Source organism: Stenella coeruleoalba (assembly GCF_951394435.1).
Source record: "Stenella coeruleoalba genome assembly, chromosome: 3".
Classification (NCBI taxonomy): domain Eukaryota; kingdom Metazoa; phylum Chordata; class Mammalia; order Artiodactyla; family Delphinidae; genus Stenella; species Stenella coeruleoalba.
In genome coordinates, this window is record NC_137148.1 from 84,962,776 (window position 1) to 84,981,501 (window position 18,726).

Consider the following 18,726-nt stretch of genomic DNA (forward strand, 5'->3'; position numbering starts at 1 on the left):
ATTGCTGTCTCAAATAACAATCTGAAAAAGAAAAGGATTACTACAGCAAACCCAGGTATTCTGCCCCTGCCTCATTAAATAATTATAAATATTATAAGGCACTCTTGCCAGGACCACTACTGGATTAGGGCTTTCAGCTACATATACTGGAAAAGAAAAGCATATGTTTTTTAGAGAATAATCTATCTTGCAGAATTTCTAACTTTACCTGAAGCATATCATACCAAATTTTTCGCCCTCAAAAAAAGTAAGAAATTTCACTCTTTCTTTACATTAAGAATAAGGAGGGACTTCCCTGGTGGTCCGGTGGAAAAGAATCCACCTTACAATGCAGGGGATGGGGGTTCAATCCCTCATCAGGGAAATAAGATCCCACATGCCACGGGGCAGCTAAGCCCACGTGCCACAACTACTGAGCTCACGTTCCTCAACTAGAGCCCGCGTGCCACAACAACAGAGCCCACGCACCCTGGAGCCTGCGTGCCACAACTAAAGAAGAGAAAACCCACACGCCACAACTAGAGAGAAGCTTGTGTGCTGCAATGAAAGGTCCTGCGTGCCTCAGCAAAGATCCTGTGTGCCACAACTAACACCCAACACAGCCAAAAATAAAATAAAATAAATAATGAATAAATCTTAAAAAAAAAAAAAGAATAGGGAAAAGCATCTGAATCTCTCTGAAAAAAATGTATAAAACCCATAAAATTAGCATATGTTTATTTTTTCTTAGAATCTCAAAATACTTTATCCAATATTTGTTGGTCACTTACATCAGTGTCTCTATTTTCTGGTTTCTCTATAATAGGTAATCTATCAACAAAAGCTTAAGTTACTTATATATAGTTAATTCTAAAAACAACAAAAAAAGTTAACTGTCATTATTATTTAACTAGACAAGAAATCATGTTTTGTGCATTTGTTAAATGTCCTAGCATACATTATTTTTTACGGACATGTATATCTAAATGTGAGGGAAAAAAAATCTGTATTGCCACTAAACTGATTTTATTTCTGTTTTCACAGTGTGAGTCATGTATTTTGACATACAATATGTTCCATGAATGTGCATCTAGGGAATATAAACTTATTTTAATATTAGTGTTAGTATACCATAATTAGTAAGTGAAATCTTCTCTGTTAAACTTAGAGCATATTCCGAAGCCAAATATAAATTATTTTTAGATATTCAGACATGGCTCTTTTCCATCAATGCAGATAATTCAGAATAAACTGTGAATGTGTGTGTGTAGAACTCATTATAAATTATACTTAATCAATTAAATTATTTTTTAAATAGAGGTGTAAAGTAACAACAAATAATACAATTTCAAATTTTCTTTGAAAATTAACATTTCTGGGTATATGGCATGACAAATACCTGAGGTCAGACAAAAGCTATCTGATTTTATGCTTGTAGTATTTGCAATATACCAATAGAAAAGGATGAAATTTGCTTCAGCTTTCTAACAAATGAATTACCCTTTATGCACCTATCACATATATTAATAGGAGAAATTTGGCTTGTAGTACTGGTGAACTAATAGCTTGAATTGCCATGAAGTATCGAGTTCTCATGTCAAGAGACAATTTTAGAGTAAATATACATATTGCTTTTATACTTACCTCATTTCCACAAATAAGGAAAAGCAATACAAAGTTCAATGGTAATATTCAATGAAAGGCCTAACCCTTTCAAAAATAATAGCCAGGATGTAACATAGTCATTTAAATTATATAACTCTTTTAATCTAGTTTTCTTAGCCATTTACTGACAGTGTTCATATTCTCCAAAAGCCAGTTACAGGAATGAGGCTCTGCATAGCTGTAAATTGTGATCTGTTTTTATAAATCGTGCCATGATGTATTCCCACATCCTGCATAAACCGTTTGAAGATTCAGAGAAAGGACGGAGTTAAGATTGTGTTTTTCAGTTATTTGCTCCTCATAAATAAAACAAAATTCTATACTTGCACTCATAACAGTTTTGCCTAAAAATGACCTTTAAATTTACTAAATAGTTATTGAGTATCTAGCAGATACCAGAAATGTTGAAAGTGTAAATTATATAAAATGGAATATTTGACTTAGAGGAATTTATGGTCTTGACTGGGGATATAAGATGTTTACAAAAATATTAAATGGTAGAGTGCTGTGGACAGTATGATTATTGAAAGGATAATCATTTTTTTAATGATAATATAGAAGGCTTGGGTGTTTAAGAAAAGGCTTATATAAAATTCAAGAGTTAAATTGAATTTTTAAGAAAAAAGGGGGAAAGGGGGAAAGAATCTGAAAAAGAATGTGTATGTACTTTATGCATATATATTCTTTTTCAGATTATATATATATGTATATATATACACATATATATATATAACTGAATCAATTTGCTGTACATTTGAAAATAACACATTGGAAATCAACTATACTTCAATTAAAAAAATAAATTAAGAAAAAAGAAAGAAGGACTTGATGGATAAAAAGTACAGTGGCGGGCTTCCCTGGTGGCGCAGTGGTTGAGAGTTCGCCTGCCGATGCAGGAGACACGGGTTCGTGCCCCGGTCCAGGAGGATCCCACGTGCCGCGGAGCAGTTGGGCCCATGAGCCATGGCCGCTGGGCCTGTGCGTCCGGAGCCTGTGCTCCGCAACAGGAGAGGCCACAACAGTGAGAGGCCCGTGTACCACAAAAAAAAAAAAAAAAAAAAAGTACAGTGGCAAGCATTCCAGAAAGTGCAGCACAGAAGTAAATCTAAAAAATCAGGATTTAACAGGGCATGTGAGTCTCACAGGAAATGACTGTCTTTTTGGGGCATGGTGGTAGGTAAATTGCATTTAGACTAAGAAGAGTTTGAAAAGTCCGTTTCAAAAGTTGGATCTTTTCCTTTAAGGAATAAGGATTCCTCATCATTCTGATCAGAGGGATGACAGTGATAGACTCTAGTAGGGGGCTTTGTTTGGGGAAATTGACTTCTAGAGCAGCAAGTGGACAGATTCTCCAACATAAGTTTATGTGTGTACCAAAAAAGGAAAAGAAATTATCTTCAAGTAGCTATTCTTTCTTCCCTGTGATTTAATTGTTTTATAATTTTTTTCTCTTTTTTTCACACATACACACACATATACACACCCCAGGTGTATACACATGATCAGCTCTTATTTACCTAAATTATTGGAAAGGAACCATGACTAATGAACTCAAAATCTAAAAGTAATTTTGGTTTAGCTTTGGAATGCTTAGTAAAATTCATCAAAGCATATTTATTTTACCAGTTACTTTTGTTACACTGATATTAAAATGAGTTTATATAATAAGTTTGTCTTATGCTGTAGCAACATCAGGCTTTCTGCCATGCTCTGAACTCATCATCTACTCAGCTGCTTCTGCACATTGGCCCCTGCCAGTCTCATGCCAGCAATGCTAACTTTAGCTACTATTCCATGTGTACAATATACCAAGCATTATGCCAAGTGCTTTTTATTGATCAGCTCATTTACAACAGCTCATTTATACGGCTCCTTACAACAGTCCTATAATGTTGATTTTACAAATAAAGTAATTGAGACTCAGAGAGCCTAGTAACTAATTCCATTCCACACTAGGTCATGAACTCATTGAAGGTTGATTTTATGTATTCATCTTTCTTCTGCAAGTGACTATCACAGTGATACTAAGTGTTGGTTGATTAAATACATAATTGAAGAGGAAGGCATAGGTAATCACACTAACCAGAAAGTGCCAGCATATGTAAAATCAGCATATGTAAAATAATATCATACTTATATGGTCAGGATCTAACATTAAGGAGTGGAATGTTCATGGAAAAGTAGAAATGTAATCAAGTTATGATGCAGTTGTTAGTGAAGAAGATCAGAAAGTGCCACCACAAATCATGAATCCCAACACATAGCCACATTCTCAACTTTATTATCACCTAGGTGTAATTTATTACTTTTAACATTTAAACTCTAGTACCACACTTTGTGACCAAAACCTTCATTGTTAACAAATATCATTCCTTTATTTAGTTTATAATCCATCAAGATATGCTGTGCTTTTATCCACAATTTTCTACGAGAAAACGTGATCATTTTAGTCTAATTTCCTACTCAGACTGATGATGAGTTGGCCTACTATCTGATTAATAGTCTCAAAATTACAGCCCTTGTATCCTTCCACTCTATGTATCATCCAACCCACAACATTGGTTAAATACTGCAATTTGTTATCTATTTTCCTGCACTAAGAAAGCAATGACTTTTGGAAAAACTGCAAAAATACTTGGAATGGTAGACTGATACAACTCCAATATCATTGTTTTCAGTTCTATTTGAGCCATCTACAGTATCTGTCAATCTGTTTTTAAAAATATATTTGTGCCTCCTTTCCATTAAGAGGCTCTTCTAACAACCTTGGAAATCTCTGTGGTTCTTTACCAAACCTCCAAACCATTGCTCTCAGAACTGATGCAGGCTTTGACCTCCCTCACACAGCAGTGGCCTATGTTTCCTGACTCAATTGTCCTTTCAGGGATGTTCATTAAGCCTTTAGACTTATTTTCTTACTCATTCCTAAATCCCTGGAACCCAATGCAGTCTCTGGAATGTCACAACTATTCAGTAAACATATGTTGAATAAATGAATAAAATCATTAGATAGTTAATAGAAGTGAGGTTAATTAAACTAGTAGTCTGAAATGGAGATAAGGCATTAAATCTGAAAGATGGACAGAGGAAGCAGCAATAACAGACCGTGACAAACTGAATACGAATGTTTGAAATAAGGCTGAGGCCTAGCACCAGAAATAACCATGTCTGAACAATAACTATAATCAGTCAAGTCTTTATGTTGTATTTTATGGAGAAACAGCACTACAATACCTTCTTTCAGCTCTAGTTTTGAAGAAAGAGGAGAACTTAGCCCATGAGAGAATATGCAGTAGATATCTTGCAGAGGGACATGGGTTATCAGGGTTCAGTCAAAGGTGGTAGCACAAGTAGTTGGCTCCTACCCTAGCCACTCTTTTTGTTAAAATCACAGGTCACAGAAACTCTGAATTTTATAGTAACTTCCTCTTAATTGGAAAAGGATGACTTGAACAAATTGCAGATATATGTTAGCAATGTATGCTGGTAGCTATTTTTAAAATTTATTTTATTGTCTTTATTATGGAAGGAAGAGGAAGAGAATATTAAATATAGACCCATCGATTCTACATTAGATATTTTGGCACATTTTTCATATATTTCTTTTAATCCCCCCAAGTCTCTTTAAGAAAGACATTATTATCATCATGTTTTAAATAAGGAAATTTATGTTCAGAGAAGTAATTTGCTTAAAGTCATTTATTACACTGTAGAACTGGATCTAAAACCACATTGCCTCTTCCATGATCCTGTGCTAAGAATAGAACCAGCATCTTCCTTGAGGGGCCTGCATAAAAAGCAGGATCAGAAAACTGAGTGTGAGAGTTTAGAGGTATTTATCATTGTTTTATGCTAAGCCATTAGATAACAATTTCTTCAAAATAATAAAAGGAGGATGAGTTGCTCGTTGGAGTTTAAGGAGAACCTCAACTTTAAAAGCACATATAGAACTGGGTGCAGGTGTCTTTAGAATCTACCCTAAATCTACCCTAGAATCTATCTATTTTAACTTCTCTAAGTCTTGGTCAAAATAGTGTCTTTTAAAAGTTTGTTAGCATATTTTGGTAATTAATATTTAATTAAATATTTCTATTATGGCATAAGAACTTATATTTGAGCTTACAATTTAGTGCACTGGTGGCTACTGTATTGAGGATTCTCGTCCTGGAAACAATTTTACTGTGGATTTCACCATCTCTCTGTCATTCATTCATTTTTACAAAGGCAAAGTGTAGTAAATGGTATCACTGATAACCTTGATGGAAGAACAGGAAAATAGATGTTACTACAAGATTCTGCAAGCTTAACGAAATGATGCCTAATTAATATTTTTGCTCTATTTTACCTCAAAGTTTACATTTTATGCTACTGATTACATGTACCTAATCAACTTTTTAGAATAACTTTACTCATTCATACTAGCACCACCTCTTCCGCTATTTTTTCCTTTGGTGAATTTAAAAGTATAACACGATTAATTCTGTAGTTATCCAAGCTTTTGACTATTTTTCCTCATAGCTTATGTTGTCCATATCAGACCCACTGTTAGCAGATATGCATACAGTGGTAATACATAATGCTAATTCATGCTTAGAGGAAATACCTATTTCAAAAGTGAAACTATTAAATGGCTGTAAACATTACATACTCACTTTAACTGCTCATTTTGTCTGTTCTCCAATGACTTAAATAGCATTAATCTATGTGAATTGTCTTTAACAAAACCAATTAATTCTATGACATTATTGAGCAGCCACTATGTGTGACAAGGAAAACACTGGAAGCCATTGGCATTTGCAATCACCTCTCCATTTTGCCAAGTGAGATGACTTGGATTTTTGAGGCTGTGTTAAGGGAAGTAGTGGAAGAAGAACTGGAGAAGTCAAGAGGCTAAACTGCGCACACGGGGATAGATTAAACAAGGCCTAAGGAAAGTTAAGAAAAGTGAGCAAAAACAGCAGTAAATAAGGAGTGGGAGAGAAGGTGTTAGAAAAAATAGATGTAGGAGATTCTGAAAGGTGTGAAACTTTTAAGAAAAGAGTAAAATATCTAAAGAGGATTCTTTTATGAAGTCTTCTTATGATCAGTGTGATGTACTCTCTAGCCTGACTTAGTTAGTGAAGCTTGGCCCAACTTTTCAACTATTTTGATGATAGGACTTTGTGTGTGAGTGTGTGTGCCCATGAATGTGTTTTGTGTCTTTAATAATTATATTAATATTAGCCTCTAGAGTAATGCAGAAAAATGGCTAGGCAAGTCCCAGATGATATGTAATATTTGAATTATAACAACGGTAACAACCTACGAAGACACTTTAGTACATATAAAAGCTAAGAGAAATCACATGTATTTATGTTTATAATTATGCATATACATATAAATACATCAGATTCTATAATGAATGTACTTCTAAGTCTTCCATTTATTGAAAAAGTTTACACTCCTTATTCTTTTAACCCTTTGTGTTCATTAAACAAAGTTAATGTTATTGGTTTGGTAATGATAAATTGATCTCAGTATATTTTTTTAACCATGAGAGATTACTGCACACTTATTTTCCTCCAGGTTTATGTTTTCTTCCTTTCTATCTTTCTAGTAATTAGAGGCAGCAGAAATATCATACATAACTTCAAAATGAATATTTGATTCTCTCATTGCTGTGCAAAATATTTTATGAACTCAGCGGATTTCTCTAACATTACTTACTATATATGTTACATAAAGTAACTGTAGAGTTATTGTTTACTTAAGCATCTAACTAAACCTTTTTCTTCAACTGTGGCATAAGCACACATATGTAAATTTAACAAAAATGGAAACATTTTATTTTCATGCTAAAAAGAGGAAAATATACATTTGGCTGCTCAGTTATCTAAATTCAAAAGATAAATTTAACTGTACAACTTCTAACCATTCAATGTACTCTACATTTCTTTTTAAATCACAGATTTTACACAAATTCCTTAAAGACTGAGTTATCCAGACGTATAGAAGTACTTAACATTTGATTCTATATGATTCTGTAATCTATACTTGTGAATTTAGGCTACAAAGATGTACATGATTATTTTTCACAGTGAAGATTAGAGTGCTTGGCTGGAAATTGAAAATGAATGGAAATCAGTAAACCTTGGTGAGAGATCAACTTAGCACAGCATTTCCTTACCTGACATTCTCCTATATTTTCAGACCAAGTGACTTTTCCAGTATTAAATATTATTGTGTTTTGGTATATAATTTAACATGATAAAATAGCAACTAAAATTTAATATGAGTATGTCTGTCTTAGTGCTTATATGATTACATTGTGTTTCCTTTATTGAGATGGTGAGAGATTTCAAATTTAAATCTAAACAATTATAGTAGTCTCTTGGGATTTAGGCATTCAGCATCAAATTTCAAATATTCATAATCAACCTTAAAGTTACATGACAAATAGTAATCAGTAATTTTACTAATTGGTAAAATTAGTACTAAAGTACTAATTTAAATCAGTCCTGAATTGAGGCTTTTGTTGACAAAGAAGCTGATGGTCTACCTAGAAAACTCATCTCAGGGCTACTTTGTGTTTTTCAACTTGTCATGTGCATATCTTGTGCTTATTTTTGCCAGGTTTGAGTTCAAGAAACTGAAATTTCTTGAACTATTGTCTATTCAGGTTTTCCATAAATGCAGGATACATTAATTTGACTGAGATTTAATCCACTGCTCCTGTGGCTGCTGAGAGAGATTTCCCTTTCTATTCTTTGTTTGCCCAGCTCCTGGGGTTCAGCTTTGGATCTGGGTCTGCCTCTGCATGTAGGTCCCCTGAGCATGTCTGTTATTCATGCAGACAGGACGGGTCTGAAATTACACCAAACATTTTAAGCAGAAAGTGATTTAATAGAGTTAATTAAGAGTATACAGACACATTAGAAGGACCACAAGAGTGAACTTTATGTTAGGCCCCAGGAGACAAAGATTCTCAGAAGCCCCAGAACTGAGCCACGAGGAGAGTTACTGATTCTGTCACTGTCAGAAAGACAGGAAAGCAAGAAACTACCACTAGAGTAATTTAGTTCAAGAAAATACCACTATAGCTGTTCTCTAGGAAGTGATCCCTACAACCATGGCCACTGTCTCTCAACACCCATGAAGCTTGTGGCTGGGTGCTAGAAGGCAGTTGCAGAAAAAATATCACATGTTCACAGTTATACTTGCTAGGAGATAACCCAAATCATCAGCGAGATAGCATCTGCCTTGTCTCTTTGCTGTGATTCTTGTGGAGTACATCTATTTGTTGAAACCTAATTTGTATTCAGAACCCTAGCTGAAAGGGACTTTAGGGAATATAGATTTCCAACCTCAAGAGTACAGGAAAGCACACCAGAGATGGGAATGGATGCTGACAGTTAGTTGACCATATTCTACCAAAATGCTGGAATTATATTTAAAAACTTAAGATTTTGTCAAGATCTTGTAAAAATAGTGTAGAATGATTCTTCTTGAATGTAAGGATCTTACACTGTAATTATATACTGTGCTTAAGTTCCATTTAAGGAAAAAATAAAGGCAGGGAGGAAAAGGACTTTGTTGGACATTAGTGTAAAAAGGCTGCAGCCTTATAGCAAACTAGAACAGAGACCTCTAAGGTGTGTTTCTAACATCCAAGGCTGTATTCAAGATGATTTGTGGTGACAGAAGAACTTTTGTGTGTATACATGTTTTATCTAATCCTTTACATTTACATTTGTTAAATATGATGTACAACATGCATCATTTATTAGTACATATTATGCATTTATTTAAAAATAGATGTTGATGACATTTATTCAGAAATACTGTTGTAATAGTGATGCATGATGAAAAACATTTAGAGAGCAGTGGCCTAAAACAACTTTAGCCATATTCCTCGTTGACTGGGGCTGTTCACATGTGCATGCTCTATACATGTTCTAGGAAAAGTATTATACAGTTTAAAAATTTTCTGGCAAGAAGATTATTCTGCTGCATTTCATTGCCTTCCCAGTCTGATAGTAATGTCCCTGACATTAAGCACCCTCCTACGCCTGAAAAATAACAGAGGAAGAAAAGGAAGAGGGAAATGCTCTCCGGACCTGTTTTATTTTCACACAAAAGTGACAGAAAAACACAGTTTCCACTGCCTGATTCCTCAAGCACACTTTCTAGCTCTCAATCAAACAAACAGGAACTTAGAGGCCATTCAGACCTCCCTATTCTTTGGCAGATACATACTTGTCCCTTCTTGGCAGAGCTTCACATATTGTCTGAAATACACAACTAGATATATAATGGCTTTTTTGCAACCTCGGGTTGTTCTCCAGGAGCTGGCCACCTACACTGAGCAATAAGGGACAAAATTGAAGAAGCTTTTTAGCTTTTATAGCTTATTGATTTTTATATTTTCTGACATATTAGAGCAATTTTTCAAATGTATCCTCCTTACCTTGATATCTTGAGTGTGGAGAGAGGATTTCACATTTATTAGCTTTGTTTTGGTAAAAAAAAAAAAATATATATATATATTTTTTTTTTCCTCTCCCTTTCTCAGTGTTATCTCAGAGATATAAATGGTTTGGTATAAAAAAATCAGTTCTCAAAGTAAAATTCAAAGACTATGTGCAAGTGTTACATAAAAAGCAAACAACAAGGAATATACCCTTTCCAACCAGGTAACAAAGATGGTTTTGAAAAGTACAGTTTCTGGACTGTGGTTAAAGTCACAGGTGCTCAATACTTTTCAAATAGAAAAGTTCTACCATAATGGAGAGCATGTAATGTGGTAAATACATTTTTATTATCTCTGATCATGCATGACAGCATTAAAGAAAGAAGTACAGCAAAAATGTCTTCCCCAGTGGGAGTAGTCTTTTCTCAGAGCTCAGACAAGGTGTGAAGCATTTCATGGTAAAGACTCTTTAAAGTTTTGCATTTTAAAATAATAGGTGCAAAATAAAATTACATTGTGGTATGCTAGTTCACTGTTGCACACTAAAGAATTAATATTTTTTGTCTATTTTAGAGGGAGTTTATTACTTTATAGTCATGAATTTAACTTGAATATTTTCAATCTTTAAAGTCAAGATCAGGCTGAACTTTCCCCCTTTTAATTTTTTTGGACAATAAATTCCATGATGTATCAACATCTTTTAAAAACCTCAAACACGGGCTTCCCTGGTGGCACAGTGGTTGAGAGTCCGCCTGCCGATGCAGGGGACACGGGTTCGTGCCCCGGTCCGGGAAGATCCCACATGCCACGGAGCGGCTGGGCTCGTGAGCCATGGCCGCTGAGCCTGCGCGTCCGGAGCCTGTGCTCCGCAACGGGAGAGGCCACAACAGTGAGAGGCCCACGCACCGCAAAAAAAAAAAAAAAAGAAAAAAGAAAAAAAAAAGAAAAAAAACCTCAAACACTTCACTCACCTATAATGTGTTTAGATAGAGAAAGAAACTCAGAAATCGAGAAAGTTTTAGAAACCTCAAATCTTCCTACCCCAAAAATGTCTCCTATTATTTTGATATAATGAGTGAACTTTATTGAATTTTATTTTCCTTGAGGTCATTTTTTTTCTTTAAGAGTTAACTATTACAATATATAGAACAAATTAGGTTAAACACATACTCCTGATTTAAAACAAATTAGAATTTTAGATTTGTTTCTTACCAGTTATCTAAATTAAAAAGGCTAGGGCTTCCCTGGTGGCACAGTGGTTGAGAGTCCGCCTGCCAATGCAGGGGACACGGGTTCGTGCCCAGACCGGGAAGATCCCACATGCCACGGAGAGGCTGGGTCCGTGAGCCATGGCCACTGAGCCTGCACGTCTGGAGCCTGTGCTCCGCAACAGGAGAGGCCACAACAGGGAGAGGCCCGCGTGCCGCAAAAAAAAAAAAAAAAAAAAAAAAGGCTAGAGATATGGAAAACTTATTTTGATGAAGACAGTGGGCAAGATAAACTTAAATGGTGGTGCTAAGTCAGTTCTCACATGACCTTTGTAAATTATTAAACCTCTCTGAGAATGGGTAGTTCATCTATAAATTGGGAATAATGATACTTAAATGTTGTTTTGAGAAAAACTAATAGAATTGGCATGAAACACAAAGCACCCAATCAGGAATGTAGTGTGCACATTTTTCTTGATTGTTCCATCTTATTGGTAATGAATTTATTTGATTCAGAGGGTACTGCATTTGGGAAATGGTTCTAATGGTGATTAGATGTGGTGTAGACAGTGGGAAATATGAGTTAAGGGTTCTAAATTCATCCCAGGAAAAAGGAACAGACTATATAAAGGTAAGGAAAGAAAAGAATAGATCCTGGAAAGAAAACACAGTAAAAAGGAGTGACAATTTCACCTGCACTCTAATGTTATCTAGGATTTACCCTGAGCTTTGCTTTTATATACACAGACTATTTTGATAGAAGCTATTAAGCCTTGAGCTGCTGTGACATTGGTTTATAAGTGTTTCTTTCAACCACAATGTGGTTCTTGCCATCCTCAGGTCTTCGATATCCGTGGACTATTTTACATTACTTCCTTAGCCTCTGAAGTTTTTGAAAGTTGTCCATTTTAATTTGCTCACTTACATCTTCTGGCAAAGAACAATATGCCAGTGTGGAATATGCCCCCTTTGGTTCACTTCAGTGAACCAAGGTAGGGGTCGGATATGATAGTTAGAAAACCGTCACTTAATTTTTACCAGCTGTGTGAATGCTCTGAAGAAAGAATGGGCACCCCTAGGCTCCTTGTACAATGGAAGGAAATCTCCATATGGTCTCTACCTCTTTTCCTATCCCATATCTTCTTTTTATCCTTGAAAAGCAACTGCAAAGCACTGCCATCAATTCTGCTTTAGGAGCAGAGAACAAAGATGATCTGACAGCCCATTCTGTGATCATCCCACAACAGATGTCTGGAGTCCAGCCCAGTCTTTGGAATTCTTACTCAAGTTCTAAGCAGTGGCAAAATCCCCTTTGCCTGACCCTGATGGTTTTGACTTCAATTTTCTGACAAGCAGGTTTGTTTAGAACAAAGGGCTGAGAGAAGAGGATGGGAGTTGAAGGGAGTAAGCTTTCTAACACATTGCTTGAAAGCAATAGAGCCTTGAGTAAACATTGACCTACAGTGCTGCTCTGATCACTACCTGAATGGATTATCTGCCAGATGTACACCAGTTGTGTAAACTAGGGCTTTCCGAGTATGGTTTAACTTGAACTTTCTTAGATAGAATCTGTAAATAGTCTCCATTTCTTCTATGGCTTTCTTGTATTCCACCTTATATCATTTTCTTTTCATAAATGACCTCTTTTTCTCTCAGCAGGTATTTCACTATATAATAGTAGGTTTCATAGAGTATATGGTCCAAGCTAGAATACATTTGAAAGTGAAAGAGGGTGGGGCGGATAATATACCAATCAGGTCTCCTCGGGACAACAGGACAGATAGGCATAAACAGGAACATCCCAGGCAAAATGTGACAAATGGTCACCCTTACTTATTACTCATTTTTATTTCATCTGTTAGGAAAGCTAAAAGATTTTGACAATTTTAACCTTGGATTAAACATTTAGATGTAATTTTATTTAAAGAATCATCTGTCCTGGTCACTTGAAGCAAGAGGAACTTGAGGTCAAAGAAGTAGCTTCCAGTCTGATTCTGATCCTGCCCTAATAAGAACTATGGGGAAAATGCATTTAATAATACCTGTACTTTGAGTTGTGAGAATTAAATGAGGCAATATATTTGGAAATGTTTCATAAACTGCACAGCCCTATTAAAATTTTTAAAAATGTTATCCAAGAGCAACGTGTGTTAAAATAGAGAATTGTGGGTTGGTGCCACTACCTGAAAACACAACCATTTTAAGAACATGATTCTAATAACTAAGTTAAATTTTGCTGTTAAAATTCTAAAATTTCCAGAAATCTCACTCTTACTTGTTTAACCAAGAAAACACATCTGTCTATGAACCAGGAAATGAGCTCTCTCCAGATGCTGAAACTGCCAGCACCTTGATGTTCCCAGCCTCCAGAACTGTGAGAAAATAAATCTTTGTCGTTTAAGTCAAAAAAAAAAATCTAAAATTTATATTAGTGGTTATGAAGTTTTGGGGGAATTATGTTCTTCTATCCTCTAAGCTCTATTAGAAAAGTAGATATAACTTACGAATCAAGAGCTCTTAAGTATCTTAAGGATTTTCAACCTACCTCACAGCGTATCAGGAGGGCAGGGAAATAAACTGCCAGCACTAGAGAAAGCTGTGAATTGGTTAAGCTAATTTATATACCTTCAGAAGATCCCCAGGAAGTAACCCACAATTACCTAAACAGTTATATTTTTAAAGCACTGACATATGGCTCATCCTTAATATGTAAAACTATCACATGGCTGAGGAGTTACTTATGGAAATTTCTAAATTCCCATAGGATGGTAGGAGGAAAAGTCACCACAGTGGAGCAAGTTGGACATGTTGGTATAAAAGAATTTGTATTCCTGTCACGTGGAGGCCTAGCACTGAAGTAACTACTGGACTCTGGCTCTGTATTTGTAGTCACTATTATTCCAAAAAATCACGTGACAACTGTATTTTATATAATAGTATGGCCTCACAAGTCTTATGAAACTTGAATGAATCTTATTTACACAAAAAGGAGCCAGGTATCCCCACAGCTAATACTCGAGTCACTGCTCTAGTATATTAGATTATGAATCTCACCTGAATTTTAATTTTAAGCATCTGTTTCTTTATAAAGTAAACTATAAATATACACCATTTCTTTAAAATGGGGTTAGGGTATTCAGGAAATTTTTCTGCACTGATGACATTGCTTTTGTTTCAAATATAAATTTTTAAAAATAAAGAGGTGTGCATTTGTGTGTGTGTGTGTGTGTGTGTGTAAAGAAAGGGAAAGAGAAAAAAGGAGGAGGAGAGAAAGAGAGCTTACTGCATTCCAGGTGATATGTTATAGAAATAAAAAGGTCCTTGCTCACATGCAGCTTTCGTACTAATGCAGGGAGCATGTAAACAAATAGACATGTGCTTTTGATTGTGTAAAAGACAGTGGAAAAAATAAAGTGATTTTACTGTAAGGGTCGAGGATGAGTTGGGTAAGCTTAGAAAGGAAGATCAGTGAAGACTACTCCGAAAAAAAATGGAATTTTAGCTTAGACTTGAAGGATGAAAATGAGCCTGCCATGTCAAAAGCAATGCAAACTCTCATCCCATGAAACACTTGGTGTGTTTAAGGAATGAAAAAAAAAAAAAAAAAGCTGAAGTCAGACAGCAAGGCAGAGAATAAACGAGATGCAGTCAGAGAGATTGACAGGGATTAGTCCTCCCCCTCCTTTCAGTAGTTTATGATGAGTGGTGTGCAGTATCATCTACTTTGGTGACATTTAGAAATGTATGGGGGTGGAGGTCTGCTGGCATTTAATGCCCAGGGACTTGTGATGGTAACCATTCTGCAGTGCAAGGGAATGCCCCTCACAGTGCAGAACCTTTCTACTCAAAATGGCAACAGAACCACCATCATACCTTTCCCCACTGAAAAATACCCAAAGGCTTTTAATTCATGATAAGGGGCTTCAGATTTAATTCTGAACACATTGAGAATAAGATTTTATTCAGAGAGGTGATATAATCTGAATTAAGTGTTTAAATAGTTTGATAGCTATATGGAAAATGACGGTAGATGCCATTAGTAATATCATTTTAGGGATTTGGAAAAAAGTTTGTATTTGTAACTAAAATAACACTTTGTGCCATGGTTTCTTCCTGTGAAATGGAACTACCATATTTTCTGCCTCCCAATTTGAATATGTGCATTAACTGAAGGGATAAAGAATATTTTAAAATGATGATGCACTATTTTATTTCCTATTTTTATCATCTTTGGGATTTCCTCATCAACATAACCCTGAACACATATCAAATACTGAATTAGATAACCTCAACTCCTACCTCTTCACAAACTAAAAGGAAAGTGCCAGTAATTTTGCATAAATCTCAGAGGCTAAATTACAGTTTTTATTAGCATTTTAAAAACTAACATTACATTACATTTTCAATCAAGCAACACATAACAGTTTAACCCTATGACTTAACATTCCTGCCAGATGCTAGGCTGGCTTGAGGAACTCAGCTGAAGAGCTGAAGCCTCCATCACAATAGAATGCCTCCTGCACTTGCTCGAATGTTCCCTCATCTTATTTTCTACATTCAGATATTGTTTGGGATGAATATTATGCTCCCCTTTACCCTTTGGCCCCTCTGGCACCTGTATCCATTAACTGAGGACCTCATGTCAGAACACATTCATTACCAGAATCAAACTACCTTTTGCCTAGTCCCAATAAAATATCCAAATCCTCTGAACACATTTCCTTCTGCTTAAGGGGGTGCCCAGTAGTGACTACAAAAGTTTCAGCCTGGAGAGGGATATATACCAGCTGTGATCTGCTGATGTAGGAGGTCATTGCATGATTATCACACATGCACACACAAAATGCCATCAAAAAATCATAACTATCCCATCAGGAAGGGACTAAAGAGATCATTTAGTCTATGTGTTGCAAACACAAGTATATACAGAGACAAGCAAGTAACAAAAATGAGTGAAGTGGGCCCTATACTTCACTCAGAATGAGGATGGTGGCAACTGGAGAGAGTGGCCCTCTGAGAGCAAACACTGTTGTCATGCATGCCAGGATATGTCATGTGTCACCACCTGCTGATGTTTTTCCAAAAAAGCTATAAATCCAGACTATTGTAAAAACAATACTTAATTTTATACTAAACAAAACAAAAACATAAGTTGCCAATTTAAAACCTCCTACAGTCTAATCTCCTGATTTCATTGAGACGTTAAAGCATGGTTCTAGAGTTAATAGAGAGAATGAAGGAAAACCAGGACTAGAACAGAGATATCTTAGTTTTCAAGTCATTGTTTTGCTATATGTGAATGAATCTTCCTTTTTTTTTCTCTATTACACTGTGGCCAACTGAGTCTCAGCATGCCTTCTATGTATGTGTTTGCAGCTAACTACAACAGGTTTGTAATGGCACCTTGTGGCATGATGAAGTGAATATCAGTTATTCATTCTGCCAGCAAGTTGAAAATTGTTGGGACTAGCAGAAATTTGGTTGCTCCACAGATAAGATCAGAATATGTACCTTCAATTCCAGGTGTTTTCCTATGGCACATATTACAAGTTGAAGAGAACACTTTTGAGATAGGGCATAAAAAAAAGGAATCAGAGATATACATAAAGAATAAGATACAGATTAATGTTGATTTGCTATATCCAAGGAGATTTTAAAAGCATGGACAATTGAAAAGAGCAATATATGTCAATTTAGCCAGTTTTACATATCAGACAAACATGTGAGCATAAACACAACTTAAGCAGAAGGTAATTTTTAAAGATATTTTGAATAACTGTGAATAATGTTTCAATAATCATAGTAATAAAATCACATTACTCTATATTTATTACATGAATTGAAGGTAAATAAGTTCCTGTTTATTCTTGTTACATGCCTAAATTGTATATATTTATATTGTATATACATATATATATAATTTTAGGAGTTGGCATCTTTCTTAAAGCTTGGTTAAAATGGTAATTTTTAGGAAAGCCTGACACAAGCAGGATTATGCAATAGTTCATATTAAAGAGGGCAGTTTATGTGTAAGGGGGAAATATGGTTAGCTCAAAAATATTATTAAAAAAGGAAGGAGTCTTAACTTATCTTTAAGGAAAACACGTATGTGTGTGTGTTTAAGGAAAACACGTATGTGTGTGTGTGTATATATATATATACACACACACACATATGAAACAACTATATATAAATATGAGTGTAAGAGGTTGGCAGAAGTGGGAAACATGAAAAACTGATCTATGCATGCAATGGTTCCTTAGTTTTTTTTTTTTTATCTACCATAAAGCTAAGTAGCTAGGCAGTAAAGTAAATGCAAAAGAGATAGAATTTGTGCCACAGATCAACTTTGGTTGTAATGAATTTCAAGTTTCATACTGTATTTGAACGTCAGTGCTGTGGAATTGTTCAACCTATGTTGCTCCTTGAGTAGAGTTAAAATATTTTAAGGATATGGAACAACTAATTATGATGGTATTCATAGAAAGAGAATTTATCTACATAATTCTGAAACTTATTTGTGCATCTTTATTCATTCTGGTATTTATTAGCAGTAATGATGATAACTTGTTTATAAGCTTTCTTATTGAAGGTTCACTATACCCCAAACATTGAGTGGGTCTAAAATCTGGCAGTGAAATTCTAAAAGGTAGATTCCAAATCCAGTTATCATAGCCACAATCTCTCTTTAACATTCTACTATCCCTAAGATTACCAAGATTCAGAATAGAAAAAGGTAAGATATATTTTTTCCATTTTTAATGCAAATATGCATTGAATGCTTTCTATACACTAGATATTCTTACAGGAATTAGTGACACATCACTTAACATAGAAAAAAAAGTCCCTTCTCTGATGAAGCAGGAAAGTATTTTTATAGTGCCTAAAGATTAAAAATAAACTAGGTAAACGAGTTCTCACCATAATACACTATACAGTTGACCCTTGAACAACATAGGAGTTAGGGATGCTGGCCCTCCAGGCAGTCAGAAATCCATGTATAACTTTGCAGTCGGGCTTCCATACCCTCAGTTCCTTATCAATAGATTCAACCAAACTCAGATCATGCAGTGCTGTAATAGGTATTTACTGAAAAGAAAAAAAAAACCCACCTGCACAGTTCAAACCTCTGTTGCTCAAGGGTCAACTGTAGTTTATAACTATTATATAAAAAAAGTAGGGTGGTGAAGTGGGATGCAGAGTGTTGCAGGTGGGAAAGGAGTTGTAATTTCACACGAAAGTGTAGTAAAGGTCTCATTGAGAAGTTACATTTGAGAAAAGACCTACTGCTTGTGAAGGAGAAAACCACACAGCTCTTTCATAAAGAACCCTCTAGGAAGTGAGAAGGACAAATGAAAAAGTCCGGGTTTGAAACATACTTGCACGTTCATGGAACTTCAAGGAATGGCAAGAAGTCAGTGTGGG